Below are 13427 nucleotides of genomic sequence, written 5' to 3'. Positions count from 1 at the left end.
CCAACTTAATTTGTGCAGAACGAATTTGATCAGAATGTGTGGAAAGTGTGACTTGCAATCCATCAAAACTCAGTAAAATCATACATTTCAAGGGTTAATAAACTTCTGGAGACTTGATTAAACATGTTTAGGTCCCCAAAACATGGTAATTTGGCTTGGAATTGAGATTAGTGAGATTCAAATTTTGGGCAATGGCAATTTCTTCAGTTACAAGTCACCATGTCCAACACAATGGGGCATCTTGCTCATGAGGCTTTTTAACCCCATTCTTTTGCAATGTGTTGACATCATAGAAAAGATTACAATGTGCCAAGAAAGGTTTAATTTGGATGTTTGAGCACAAAGTTGTGTCATGTTGAAGTTGGCATGAAAAACTGATCATATAACTTAGAAAAATTCAAGTGTTCTATGGTTGAAAATGACCTGTAATGTGTCACTGAATTCCATGGTATTCCAAGCATATTTTCACCTTGATCCATGAAGAAAAATTGTAGAAAGCATCACAAATGACATTGTGCAAAAATAATCAGCCTCAAATGTTGAAACTTGAATAAGTTATGATCCTTGAAAGTTGAGAAAAAGTCACTTGAGAATAGGTCAAATTTCACTAAGTCCACAAATGACCTATAATGTCTCCAAAATTTTGATGATCTTCCAGGCATAATTAGATCTTATCATGTAAATAATTTGTAGAGGATGTTGGGAAAAGTCATATGCAAAAAGAAGCATTAAAAAATGTTGAGAATTGAATGAGTTGTGATCCTTGTAACTTTGACTTCAAATGTTGACTTTTTGGTCAAACCACTTGGAACAAGCTTGTGTATTTGGACTTTCCTTGCATTTCAAAGCACATGGATGATCATATGAACTCAAAATAAGGTGTCCTTGATTTCCTCTTAATTAAATTGCTCAAAACTTGAAGTTAATTGTTGAAGAAGGCATGAAAATAAACACATGAACCTTTGTCTTTTCTTGAGAAGTAAGCAACAAAACTTTGAGATACTCTTAATTAAAAAGCCCTACCTTGCATAATAAACTTAAGGAAGATAAAACATATTTTTTCCATTTTTATTAGTGGTTAAATAAGAAATTAATCATATAATCACAAAGGTAAGACACCAACAAAAAGGCGCTTGGTGATCCCTATAAGAAGCAAACCCAAAGATGGATAAGGGGAAGGATCAAGATGTGCCCTTGTTTATGTGCAATGATGCAAATGATATGTGAGATCTTAGGGTTAAAAATTAGGGTATGACAGATGCGTTTATTTAAGTTTCTTCAATTTGGAGATATGAAGGTTGAAATCTTTGTCTCGACAAGATTGAAGAGACTTAAATATCGAGGACCCAATTTTTGGCCCTAAGATACCGCAAAATGCTTATGATATGACATGAATGCAAGCAAGGATCTCTGTGGGGAATAACGGTTTTCACAGGAGGAACCCGGCTAGGAACAGACAAAGTTTCGCAGGGGAAAAGAAAAGACCCGGGAATAACCATCATTTGGAGAGAAACCAATGTACACTTAGAGAATGACTGCAATAAATGCCTAATGGGGAAGACTTAACAAGGAAAGGCTCCACCGGGGAAATAAAATCATCAAAGGGAAAGACTTAACTTGGCCAGGAGAGGAATATTACCTAACTATCAGCCGAGTGATAGCTTAATAAAGGTAATAAGCTTGAGCAGAATGATTACCAACTACCAGCCAAGTGGTAACTTAACAAAGAAAACCAATCAAAGGTAAAAGGAATTGTTACCTACTACCAACCAAGTGATAGCTTAACAAAGGTAAGCTCAAAAGGATGATTACCAACTATCATCCAAGTGATAACTTAACAAAGGTAACCAATCAAAGGTAAAAGGAATTGTTACCTATTATCATCCAAGTAATAGCTTAACAAAGGTAAGCTTAAAAGGATGATTACCAACTATCAGCCAAATGATAACTTAACAAAGATAACCAACCAAAGATAAGAGGAATATTACCTAACTATCAGCCAAGTGATAGCTTAACAAAGGTAATAAGCTCAAAAGGAATGATTACCAACTACCAGCCACGTGGTAACTTAACAAAGGTAACCAACCAAAGATAAGAGGAATATTACCTAACTATCAGCCAAGTGATAGCTTAACAAAGGTAATAAGCTCAAAAGGATGATTACCAACTACTAGCCAAGTGGTAACTTAACAAAGGTAACCAACCAAAGGTAAGAGGAATTGTTACCTAATATCATCCAAGTGATAGCTTAACAAAGGTAATAAGCTCAAAAGGGACCAAAGTTCAACCCAGGAATGAACTGGAGAGAAACGGTCAAAGAAGACTCAAACCAATGAGGAAACAAACTCAATTGCTGATTAATTCCATCCAGATAATGAACTGGAAAGGAAAACTGAAACAAAATCATCCACGAGCATCAAGCTTCGTGGGGAATTAGAAAGGATAAACTCTTTCTGCTTAAGGTCGACACTCTATTGGAGAGAGAGGACGCACGCACTATGCGGGGAGTGAAAACACCAGAAAGTGGGAGGCACCAAGAGAATGAAAAATATGCAAACAAACCTCATGATGCTATGCATATGCGTATGAATATGATGACAAAACAAGCACAAAGGCAGTTAGACTGATAATAGGGTACAACTGGATACTCGGCTAATATCAAGAAAATGGAGATGCCGACGGAGATCTGGCCAGGGATTATCTGCTTATGCAATCTTATGCTGGGGAAATTATTATACGTGAATACGCACAACAAAGGGAAATCATGTCCAGGGAAGCCACTGAGATCTGTTCTTCAGAATCTTACCATCCTTGAGATTGCTATTAACATTCCTCTTTTGTATTCACAAGTCGAGGAATAATACATTTTTTTTGTAAATTTTCAAAACATGATTGTTTAGATATCTTTTATTTCAAAAATTGTCATAAAAAAATAAATGAAATTCCGTAAACTTAAAAAAAATAAGAATAGCAAACAAATGGGCAAAAGGCTCAAATTTTATTGATAGAATGGTAGCCTACAAATGGCATGACTCCACAGATCATTACAAAGTTGAAAAAATAGTAAATACATGGAAAGGGCTACATTGAAATACAATGACCACTATTCTCCCTAACAACTTTGAATTCCGATATATACTGATCTTCGGTTGAGGATGACTGAATAGGAACCTTTGATGACATTGTTGCTTCAAACGATCAAGTCTGGCCTTATGTAATTACTTGTCATAATCCCTAACTCTTGCCTAGATTTCCGTTTCGGGTTCAATCTACCGGGATGATTACTTTCTCTTTATGTCTCTAACTTTTTCCTGGACCGCCCTTTTGGGTTTTCAATCCACCCACGCTCATTGTTGCCTAAGCCGCCCTTTCGGGTTTTCAACTTAGCGAGACGTTCTTTTGTTTTTCTAGGCGAATTATTTCTTGACTGCATCAACATTCATAGGACGAGGGAGCTCCTTAACATCCATAGTTGTAAGAATCATTACACCACCAGAGAAAGCTCTCTTAACACTATATGGGCCTTCATAATTAGTGTAGTACCCCAAAATTCGCCCTCCCCTTTTCTTCACATCTCCATCTAACCGTTCGACTAGGGTTCATCCGCATGCATTATTAACTCATGCATAAGAATCATTCATCACCATGGATTTTAAGTGTTTGGCTTGCAGGGCTTTGATTTGTTCGTGCAAAAATTGGAAATTCTTGGTTTGGACTTGCCCCGAGACACCAAGGCCTCCAAAACCCTAATCTCATGTGATCCCAGTGTGTCGCACTCAACCTCCTATGTTTGGTGCTCGAGTCTTTTGGTCATGATCATGTATTAAGTCAAGGCGTTTTCATTCAATTGGTCAATTTCTTTCATCTTTATCCCTAAAATATTCACTACATACAAAAAAGGTGTAACATTGCAAAAAACTCATTTTTAGAGGTTTTTAGCCCTATGAGTCGACTCATGACTCGGCGCAAAACCCCCGGGTCCAAACAGGCCGACCCGTCGATCAACTCAATTCTGGGAAACTTGAGTGAGTCGATTCACTCACTCTTTGCGTCGACTCATGCTCCTTCTTTATTTGAACCTGGTTCCCTCGGGTCGGAACAGGTCGACCTAACGGTCGACTCAATACTGGAAATCCATGATTCAGTCGACTCACCTGTCACTTCCGTCGACTCATTTCCATTTTTTCTTTCAATCATTTTGTCGCGGGTCCGGACAGGTCGACTCAACCCTGGGAAAATCACTGTTTGAGTCGACTCATAGGTTGTTTTGCAAGACTTTTGCACTATTAATGTGAGAGGTGAATTTTTGGGTTAAAACATGATCCTCCATCATTGAGGCTTGCAATCCAAGGCAAGTAGACACCTGCATGAACACCGGGAGAGCCATGGGCACTCGACGACACTCCGAGGTTCGGTACGTCATAGGGCTTCAACCACATGCATTGTGAATACACTGAATCTGCAACAAACCAAGTGCAGTAAAATCCACAAGCACTTCAACTTGCACAATCATAACCAAAGCCAAAATCACATAACACAACACAACCACTGTTAACCTACAGTTGCAAGTTATGATAAGCTGATTTCATTCAAATTGTCACCTGCAATAACCAGTCACAAACAATCACTTGAGCACATTTCCACTAAATTAACTAACTTCCAACTCAGTGAGTTAACTACCTAAACTCACTGAGTTCTTTCCAACTAACTCCAAACCTCTTTTAACTAACTCCAAGCCTAACTCCAAGCCTCATTGATCCCAAGCCTAATCTCTATAAATTCTCATCTTCACCATCATTTGATTTTTAACTTTTCTCTACTAGCAACACTTTTGCATTCACCACCTTCAGTTCTCTGCAATTTTTGAACCCTCACCCTCTCACACTCAAAGCTCAATTTTCCTAAAACTCCATTGAAGCTTCACATTGGAACTTCAAGAAGAGTGAGCTAAACCTCATCATACCATAGTATTTGTGAAGAAGAAGATTCAGAAAACAAGTAAGTCAGAGGAAGATAAAGGCAATACTTCACCTTCTTGTACAAGTGATTTTCCGTCATCATCATCTTCTCCGATCAACACTCGCCGAAGCAATTCTCAGATTCAGAGATAGGTCCCTTTTTTCATAGCATTTTGGTTGTTATGCTGAATATTACACCATGCTATTACAAACCCCTATCATGAGGAGCTTCGAATCTTGTTCATGAATGAGTTTTTTTGGATCTAAGTTCTTAGGGATTCTTGAGGATTCAGTCTCATTATTGGAGTTAGGACGGAAATTAGAGGATTTAAAGGGTAGATCCTTATTCAAGAGGTGGAGACGGAGATGGAGGTGTCTCCTCTTTCCATTTCCGATAGCCGCCGCCGCCGGAAGCGATTTCCGGCGCAGTGGTCCGCTGTGGAGCTCCGGCACCGACAACCTGAACTATCATAAAAAAGGCGCGCAAGACATTCAAATTTTTATGGTTTTTCCCAACACAGCTCCCAATCTTTGGGCTTATTTTCTGATTGGGCTTGTCACATTCTACGCCCAATGCAGTACTGTCTAACTCCATCTTTTTCTGCAGCACCCCTTGGCTGAAAAGGGACTATTCTACATTGGGCTTTGGCACCTGAAGCCCATGCATACTGGAATTTGTTTGCTCTCTTTTTCTTGCACATCTAAATCAGGCCAACACCCCCTCTGTTTTGCAAAGGCTCACTATTTTATTTGTTTTGTTTGTTATTTTGTTTTATTGATTAACTTTGATTGATAGAATTTAGATTAATCAGATCAACTAGGGGTACCACTAGAATTTCCATAATTAGAATTTTAGATTCAATAATCATTAAATTTTACAAAAGACCATACCCTTTAGGGGTAATTTTGGACATTTTACTCATGTAATTGCCATGCTCCCTTAGGAATAGAATTAACATAGATTTTTTATCAAGACTTTGATTAACATGCACATGTTCCCTTAGAATTTGTACATAGAATCTTAACCGAATTTTTGACTAATCATGACATGATCCCTTAGATTAGTGTGATTAATTCTAATCATTAGATTAGGTGCTAACATAGTCATCCCAATCGAAATAAATCCATGATTAAATTGATCAAAGATAATTTGATCAATTAAATCCTTTGAACTTATATAACCCCACAGTCTAATGTAGTGACCAAAATACCCTTGGCCACTTAATAAGACTTTTCTTCTAAGCTATGGAACGCGAGGCCTCAAGTCAGATTTCTCAATCAAGGCATCCTCAGTCATACCAAGTAGTGGATTATGCAAGTACATCAAAGGTGGCATCTTCAAAAGCTTGTCAAGTCAAAGTTAGAAGGGTGTGGCACGAGCCTTAAGTAATAGAGAAGGAGTGGGACTGGAGTATTCCTACCCCCATCCTAGGTATCTTTGAGTATGGGATGTATGACCCAATGCTCATTGCATTCACCTTCATTCATAGACTTTATCACAATTCTAATCACACGATTGGCAAGTCTCTCTCACTACAAAGCAATGCAACAAGCAAAGACTACATCAACAACTTATCAATCATAATTCAAGTTGTACGACACGAGCCTTAAGCAATAGAGAAGGGATGGGACTAGAGAATTACTACCCCCATTCTGAGTATCTTTGGGTATGGGATGAATGACCTAGCGCTCATTGTATTCACCTCTATTCATAGACTTTAGTGCAATTCGAATAGAATGATTGCTAAGGTCTTCATCAACACAAGAAACAACAACAAATATTCTTCTCTCTCCACGTGAAAGTTAAGATGAGAGTTACATGCCATGAGCCTTAAGTAGTAAAGAAGGAATGAGACTGGAGCTTTCTTACATTCATTTTGGATATCTTTGGGTGCGAGACGTTTGGCTCGTTGCTTATCATATCCACCTTTACTTCTAGACTTTAGTGTGATTCTTATTCTATAACTATCAAGTCTAATCATTCTCTTATCCAATCATTCTATCATCTCTTCTTGCCTCCAATCATCTTACTTTCAGCCCTAGTGGGTTGAACTACGACAACTCTGATTTCCTTATTGCACTATAAGGATACGTAGGCAGGAGAATTCAGATTATTCGCGAGCTACCTTATCTATTGCTACCCCATTTATCAATTAATCATCCTTCATCCATTATATCAATATCATCTTTTTGAGATCAATCATACTTCTCCTTGAACTCCTCATCTATCCTTTTAGGATGATAACGATAGACCACCTCATCAATCGAGAGTTATTTGGCACGTCACCCAAACATTTAATTCATTCTTTTTCGGCTAAGACGCCATTTTGCTCTTTGATTAAGAGTCTATCCCATCCTTAGATCCAAGATATTATTCCTATTTGATCTCGAACTATTTGTTCCCCATCCAGTGATATACACTTGCCTTGTACATAACAATACCTTCTCTCGGGCACCACTTTTACCTCTTTGAGACGTTGTAACACCAGTTCATCTTGTGAATCGAGAGTTGTTTGGCTCGTAACCCATACATTTAATTCATTCCTTTGGTTGAAAGGCTTGTTTACTCTTTGATCCCAAGTTCCCTCCAGTTGTGGGTTCCCTTGATAGCATTCTGTTGGTACAAGTTATTACTTTTCATCACTGTGTGTCTCTCTCTCCATTCTCGTAGTTCCGAACTACGATTTCTCTGACTTTCTCATTGCACAATGAGAATACGTAGGCATGAGGATGTGAATCCTTGGCGAGCATACTTATTAATTATTTCTCCTTCGCCTTAGGGCATCACTCATATCTTTCATAATCCATTACCTACCTTCGATCATAAATCGTTCACCTAGTGACACATTATTCCTTTGACGTTGAAATACACTTTCCTTGGAATTCCATATACACCATTTTAGGACGCCTAACGAATAGTCCTCATTTATATATAGAGTTGTTTGGCCCATCACCCAGACATCTCTATGGTACAAATCCCATTTCTCCTATGGATTCCAATACACTTTCACCTTTCAATTTCAACCAATACTTTCTCAGTCACTTATGACCAGATATTCAATTATGTGACTTCAGTCACTTCATTCCATTCATCTCCATGATGCATTCATTATTCTACCTTCCTTCCCTCCATGTGATATACCAGTATTCTTTAAGCCAAACACATTATACCTTTGTGCTCCATCTCGTACCTCCTTGTGAACCAAGAGTGGTTTGGCCCGTAACCCAAACACCTAATTCCTATTTTTTCGGTTGTTCTAATACAGTGATACTGTGTTGTAGCCCTCACTTATTGGTTCATACCTGTTTACTCTTGGTTTCACGTGTTCCCCCTTGTTGGAGTTCAAATCATACAATTCTTTGGTTCAAACCATATTTCTATCACACTTCTTTTCATCTCCCGCCTCTAGTTCCTTGAACTACGAAGCTCTGACTTCCTCATTTCACTATGAGGATACGTAGGCATGAGGGCCATAATCCTCACTGAGCAATTTATCTATTTCTTTCCTTTTTCCCATTCTTTTGCGAGTAATCTTAGATATCACACCTATTCGAGCGAGAACAATCAAAACGGTTCCCATGGAGTACCATGGATGTTTGGGGTGCTAATACCTTCCCCTTGCATAACCGACTTCCTTACCCAGTATATCTCTTTCCCCCGGGTTTTATTGATGTTTTCCCTTTCCTTCTGGAATAAATAAAGTTCGATGGCGACTCTGTTGTATGTTCGAGCATGCGATACGTTCGGGTATATTTCCGCTAACTTTAGCTGGTGACTCTGCTGAGGAGACTTCACTACTTGGAGTACTTCCTAGTCGCTACAAGGAGTCGAGCCTAGTTTTGATCATTTCTCTGTTAGTTTAGATGCTTACCTTTACAGATTTACTCGCTTTATTTATCATATTTGCTTTATTATTCTAGATATTGTTATGAGTATTATCTGTTATGCTGCTGTTAGGTTGGGATAGACTACATGAGGGGAAAGCTCTATAACCGAGCTTAGTATACACATAGGATAGACTTGTGGATAATCGTGTACGCATGCGTTTCGCGTATTGGGTTGTCACGAGAACAACACCCATACTAGATTCACTTGGAAGTACCTTTGTCCTGTGAGTATTCACTACGGCAGGGTATTTCCACTTCGAGTCGATGACTCTGGGAGACCTTCTAGGGACCACCTTGGAGCATAGTGCACACTTGTGAGGGGGATATGGGATTTTTCTACAGGAAACTATAGCCTTTACATACCTTTATTCTCATGGACGTCGAACATTTGATCCTGCATTGGGCAGTATGCGCAGATTATCTGGATTATCTTTCATGTTATTAACCTGTTATTGCATCTCATTTTTGCATTGATATACATATACCGGAGTTTTGACCATGAATTATTATACCACCAAGGCTTTGAATCTATGGGTGTTGCATAATTATTTTCATTTCATCCCTAACATGTGCATTCATGCATTCACATTTCATGCCCATCAACCAGAAAAAGCTCACCTTGTCCTTTCTCCAGCCTGAAATACGTCGACTCTTCGACACCAGTACTTCACAAGAGCTAACAAGTCAAGAATCATGGAATATCTGGAACAAGAGAATGCTACCTATATGGAAACTTTGGCTCAAGTCCAAGACAGAATGGACACCTTCCAAGGTAACATGAACACTATATTGGAGTACCTTCAAGCTCAGAAGGCTACTACTTCCATTTCTACTGCCAATCTTGCTTCTGTTGTAGTTACTAATGCTATTGCTGTCACCACTTCTGTTGACGTTGTTGTAGACACTATGATTCGGCCTGTAGCGAGTCAACCTATCTGTCACCCAGGTCCTAGTAGGCATGCCATTGCCTATCCCTGGGGGTTGCCTCCGAATTTCACTTCCCAAGCTGCTAATGGGAATACAATTGTGCCATATCAGCCGTTTGCTGCACATCCTGCCAATGGGAATTCTGTTGCTTATCCTTGGGGCATGACCACTCACTCTTCTCAAATGGTTAATGCTGACAACCGTGAGATCAACCCAGAACAGGTTCTTCAGACTTCTGTACCAGTGATTGTTGAGACTCCTAATGATAACAAAGATGAATACAAAGGTCTTACTCTTCACTTTCATCTTCCTCCTCGAGATACTCAACCCACTATTCAGAATATGAATCAAGGTGTTCAGATACCTCCTCCTCATCCTGGGGCATCTTCTGTTATTGTACCTCTATTTGTGTATCCTAGGGCACCCTATGCTCCACATCAGAATCAGTATGGTCAGACTGTTGGTCAGATGGTAAATCAGGGTATGATTTATCCTCAAGGGTATCCTCAGTTTGCTTCTCCTCCAATCATCGCTCAGGCGGCTTCTCAAGGTGTTCAAATTCCTAATCATCAAGTTAATCCTCAGCCTTTCAATCAAATTGTTGATGGTTCAGGTCAGAATAGACAAGCAGACTAGCGATTACTAGATGATAGGATCAGGGCCATTGAAGGTTTCTCTGCTTATGATATGAATGCTAAGGACTTGTGTCTAGTTCCTAATGTGGTGCTTCCTCCTAAGTTCAAAGCACCACACCTACCAAAATATAAGGGTTTAAGTTGTCCAAGAAGTCATGTCACCATGTACTGTAGGAAGATGGCTTCCTACATTGACAATGATGATCTTCTTATCCATTGCTTCCAAGACATCTTATCTGGGGCATCCTTAGACTAGTACATAGGCCTGGAATGCAGTAAAATCAGATCTTGGAAGGACTTGTTTGAAGCCTTTCTCAAGCAATACAAATATAACATGGACATGGCTTCCACCAGGTTACAATTGCAAAATCAAGCCTGCAAGCGCACTGAAACATTCAAAGAATACGCTTAAAGATGGTGTGAGATGGCTTCCAGAGTTAAACCTGCACTGACGAATGCTGAATTTGTTGATGTTTTCATGGGTACACTCCAAGGCTTGTACTATGAGAAGATGGTCGGTAGCTCATCATCCAAATTTGCTGACATAGTGACCATTGGAGAATGTATTGAGAATGGGCTGAAAACTGGAAAGATTGCTAGTATTCACATGTAGCAATCATGTTCAAAAAATAAACCTGGAAATGTAGTTCAATCTTCCAAGAAAACCTCTAACTTGCTTTTCAGTTTGTGGAGCCGGCATTTCTTGTATCGCTCTGACCTTGTCTGGATCTACTTCAATTCCTCGTTGACTAACAATGAAACCAAGTAACTTCCCTGATCGGACCCCGAATGTACACTTAGCTGGATTCAGACGCGATCTGAATTTTCTGAGGCGCCCAAATAGTTTCAATAAATGGTCCAAATGATCCTCCTGACTCTGTGATTTGGCAATCATATCATCCACATATACCTCAATCTCCTTATGCATCATGTCATGAAAAAGGGTGACCATCGCACTTTTATTTATCCAAAGGAATGGCTAAAAAGCGAACAAAAGCCTAAGAAGTTTTACACAGAGAAAACTAATGAAAAGATCAGAGATCTGGGCAAGGGGTTAATTACGCAATGGGAAGGTGTTAGGCACCCAAAACGTCCTAGGTACTCCTAGGGAGCCCTTTTCACAATTTGTTGTACGAAATGTTATTTGTTTATGAAATATTTGTTGTGCAAACATGGATTGAAGGGATGAGAAAAGAATGTTCAATTTATTATTTTTGTGTTTGAACGGATGAACCCGTTGCCTACGTACCTTTCCATGGAAGGTAAGGATCAAAGCGCCGTAGTTCGGCTAAAAGATTTCCAAAATATGAGTGGGTTGATTTTAAACAAAAGCCCTAAGGTCTTTCGTTATCCACGGGAGAAAACTCAACCTATACAACCACAAGTCCACCATGTGAGAAAAGCTTCAACTTGCTAGTGAGGGGTTAACCCTATAATAAGCAAGGAAGTCTTACAATTCAATCACTAAGGACAAAAGGTGAGATTAACATCAACCAACTAGGATAAATCAAACCTATGGCTAATGTATGAAAACTTATCAAGAAAGTGGACTTGAGCCACAAAACAATTGAATGAGTGGAATTAACCAATTGGGATTATTCACAAAAGTGGTCAAGATATGATTAGGATTCAACTCAAAAGAAGTATTATGAAAATGAAGTTTGAAAAATCAGAGGCTTAAGACCTAGGTTTCTAATTTGAAAAGAAGTGAAAATGTTTGCACAATAGTTTTCAAGTTTTGGATTATCATGCAAATGGAGGTTTAAAGAAACAAAAGGTGGGAGGGTGAGGAAGTAAAACTTCTTAGATGTTCACCTCTTGAGATCATATATAGATGATTCAAGTGATTCCTTTGGAATAAGCAACAATGCAAATAACAGATGAACAAAGTAAATGGATACCGGATGCCAATCAATGGACTTATTCCAATCTCACGAAACAAAGTGGATACTAGATGCCAATCAATGGACTTATACTTGTCTCCTAAAGCAAAAATAAACATGGATACCAGATGCCAATCAATGGACTTATACTAGTCTCACAAAACAAAATGGATACCGGATGCCAATCAATGGACTTACACCAATCTCCTAAAACAAAGAGAAACATGGATACCAGATGCCAATCAATGGACTTATACTAGTCTCACAAAACAAAGAAACAAGGATACCAGATGCCAATCAATGGACTTATACTAGTCTCCTACCATATCACAGGAAACAACTGCCAATCAATGGACTTATGCTTGCCTCCTCCATGGACAAAACAAAATGTTACAAACTGATGAACAATGTTCATGAAATGATATACAAGTGATGAAGATACATGCACAAAAGCACACTCAAGCAAATATGCACAGATGAATCAAGTAAGCAAACAAACAAGTCAATTAGCACACACTATATACAATTAATTAGGCTCAAGCAAGGTTAGGCTTTACAGCCAACTGGAATGGGGTATTTTGAGCTCTTAACCCTAACATTAAGAGTTAGGGTGAAGCAGATGAAATGGAGATGAGGGGTGTGCCTCATAGCTCTTATCCCTGGTCAGGGAGAACTTTGATCAATGGAAAGTGTGGGAGTTCAGAAAGTAGGAACTCTTCTCCACAAATGATTGACTCTATAAGATCTTGGGTTATTATTCACCATGCATCAACACATGGTGTGAGCAAGGTGAATGACACACTGAGTAGCAGGAGATGGATTACACATCTCTTTTATCTGCCAATTGCCTCATGAGAGGACTTTACCTGCTTGGCACAAAAATTAAACAATCACAAGCATTGCCTCTTAAGGAGGGCTTCAGACAGGTGCCTACCAATAACAATAGGTCTTCCAGACTACATGAAGATTAGAGATTATACCTAAGTGGTTAAGCAACCAAGCAAAAGCAAAGTTCAAATGAACTTAAAGCAACTTATGTACCTGGGGAAACACTGAACAAATCAGTACAATACTCAGACAATCAGACAACAGTCAATAAGCAACAGACAATCCCAATGTACAAAATGTGTAAGCCA

Source organism: Lathyrus oleraceus, chromosome 6 (assembly GCF_024323335.1).
Source record: "Lathyrus oleraceus cultivar Zhongwan6 chromosome 6, CAAS_Psat_ZW6_1.0, whole genome shotgun sequence".
Taxonomy (NCBI): domain Eukaryota; kingdom Viridiplantae; phylum Streptophyta; class Magnoliopsida; order Fabales; family Fabaceae; genus Lathyrus; species Lathyrus oleraceus.
Note: the sequence above shows the minus strand (reverse complement) of the source record.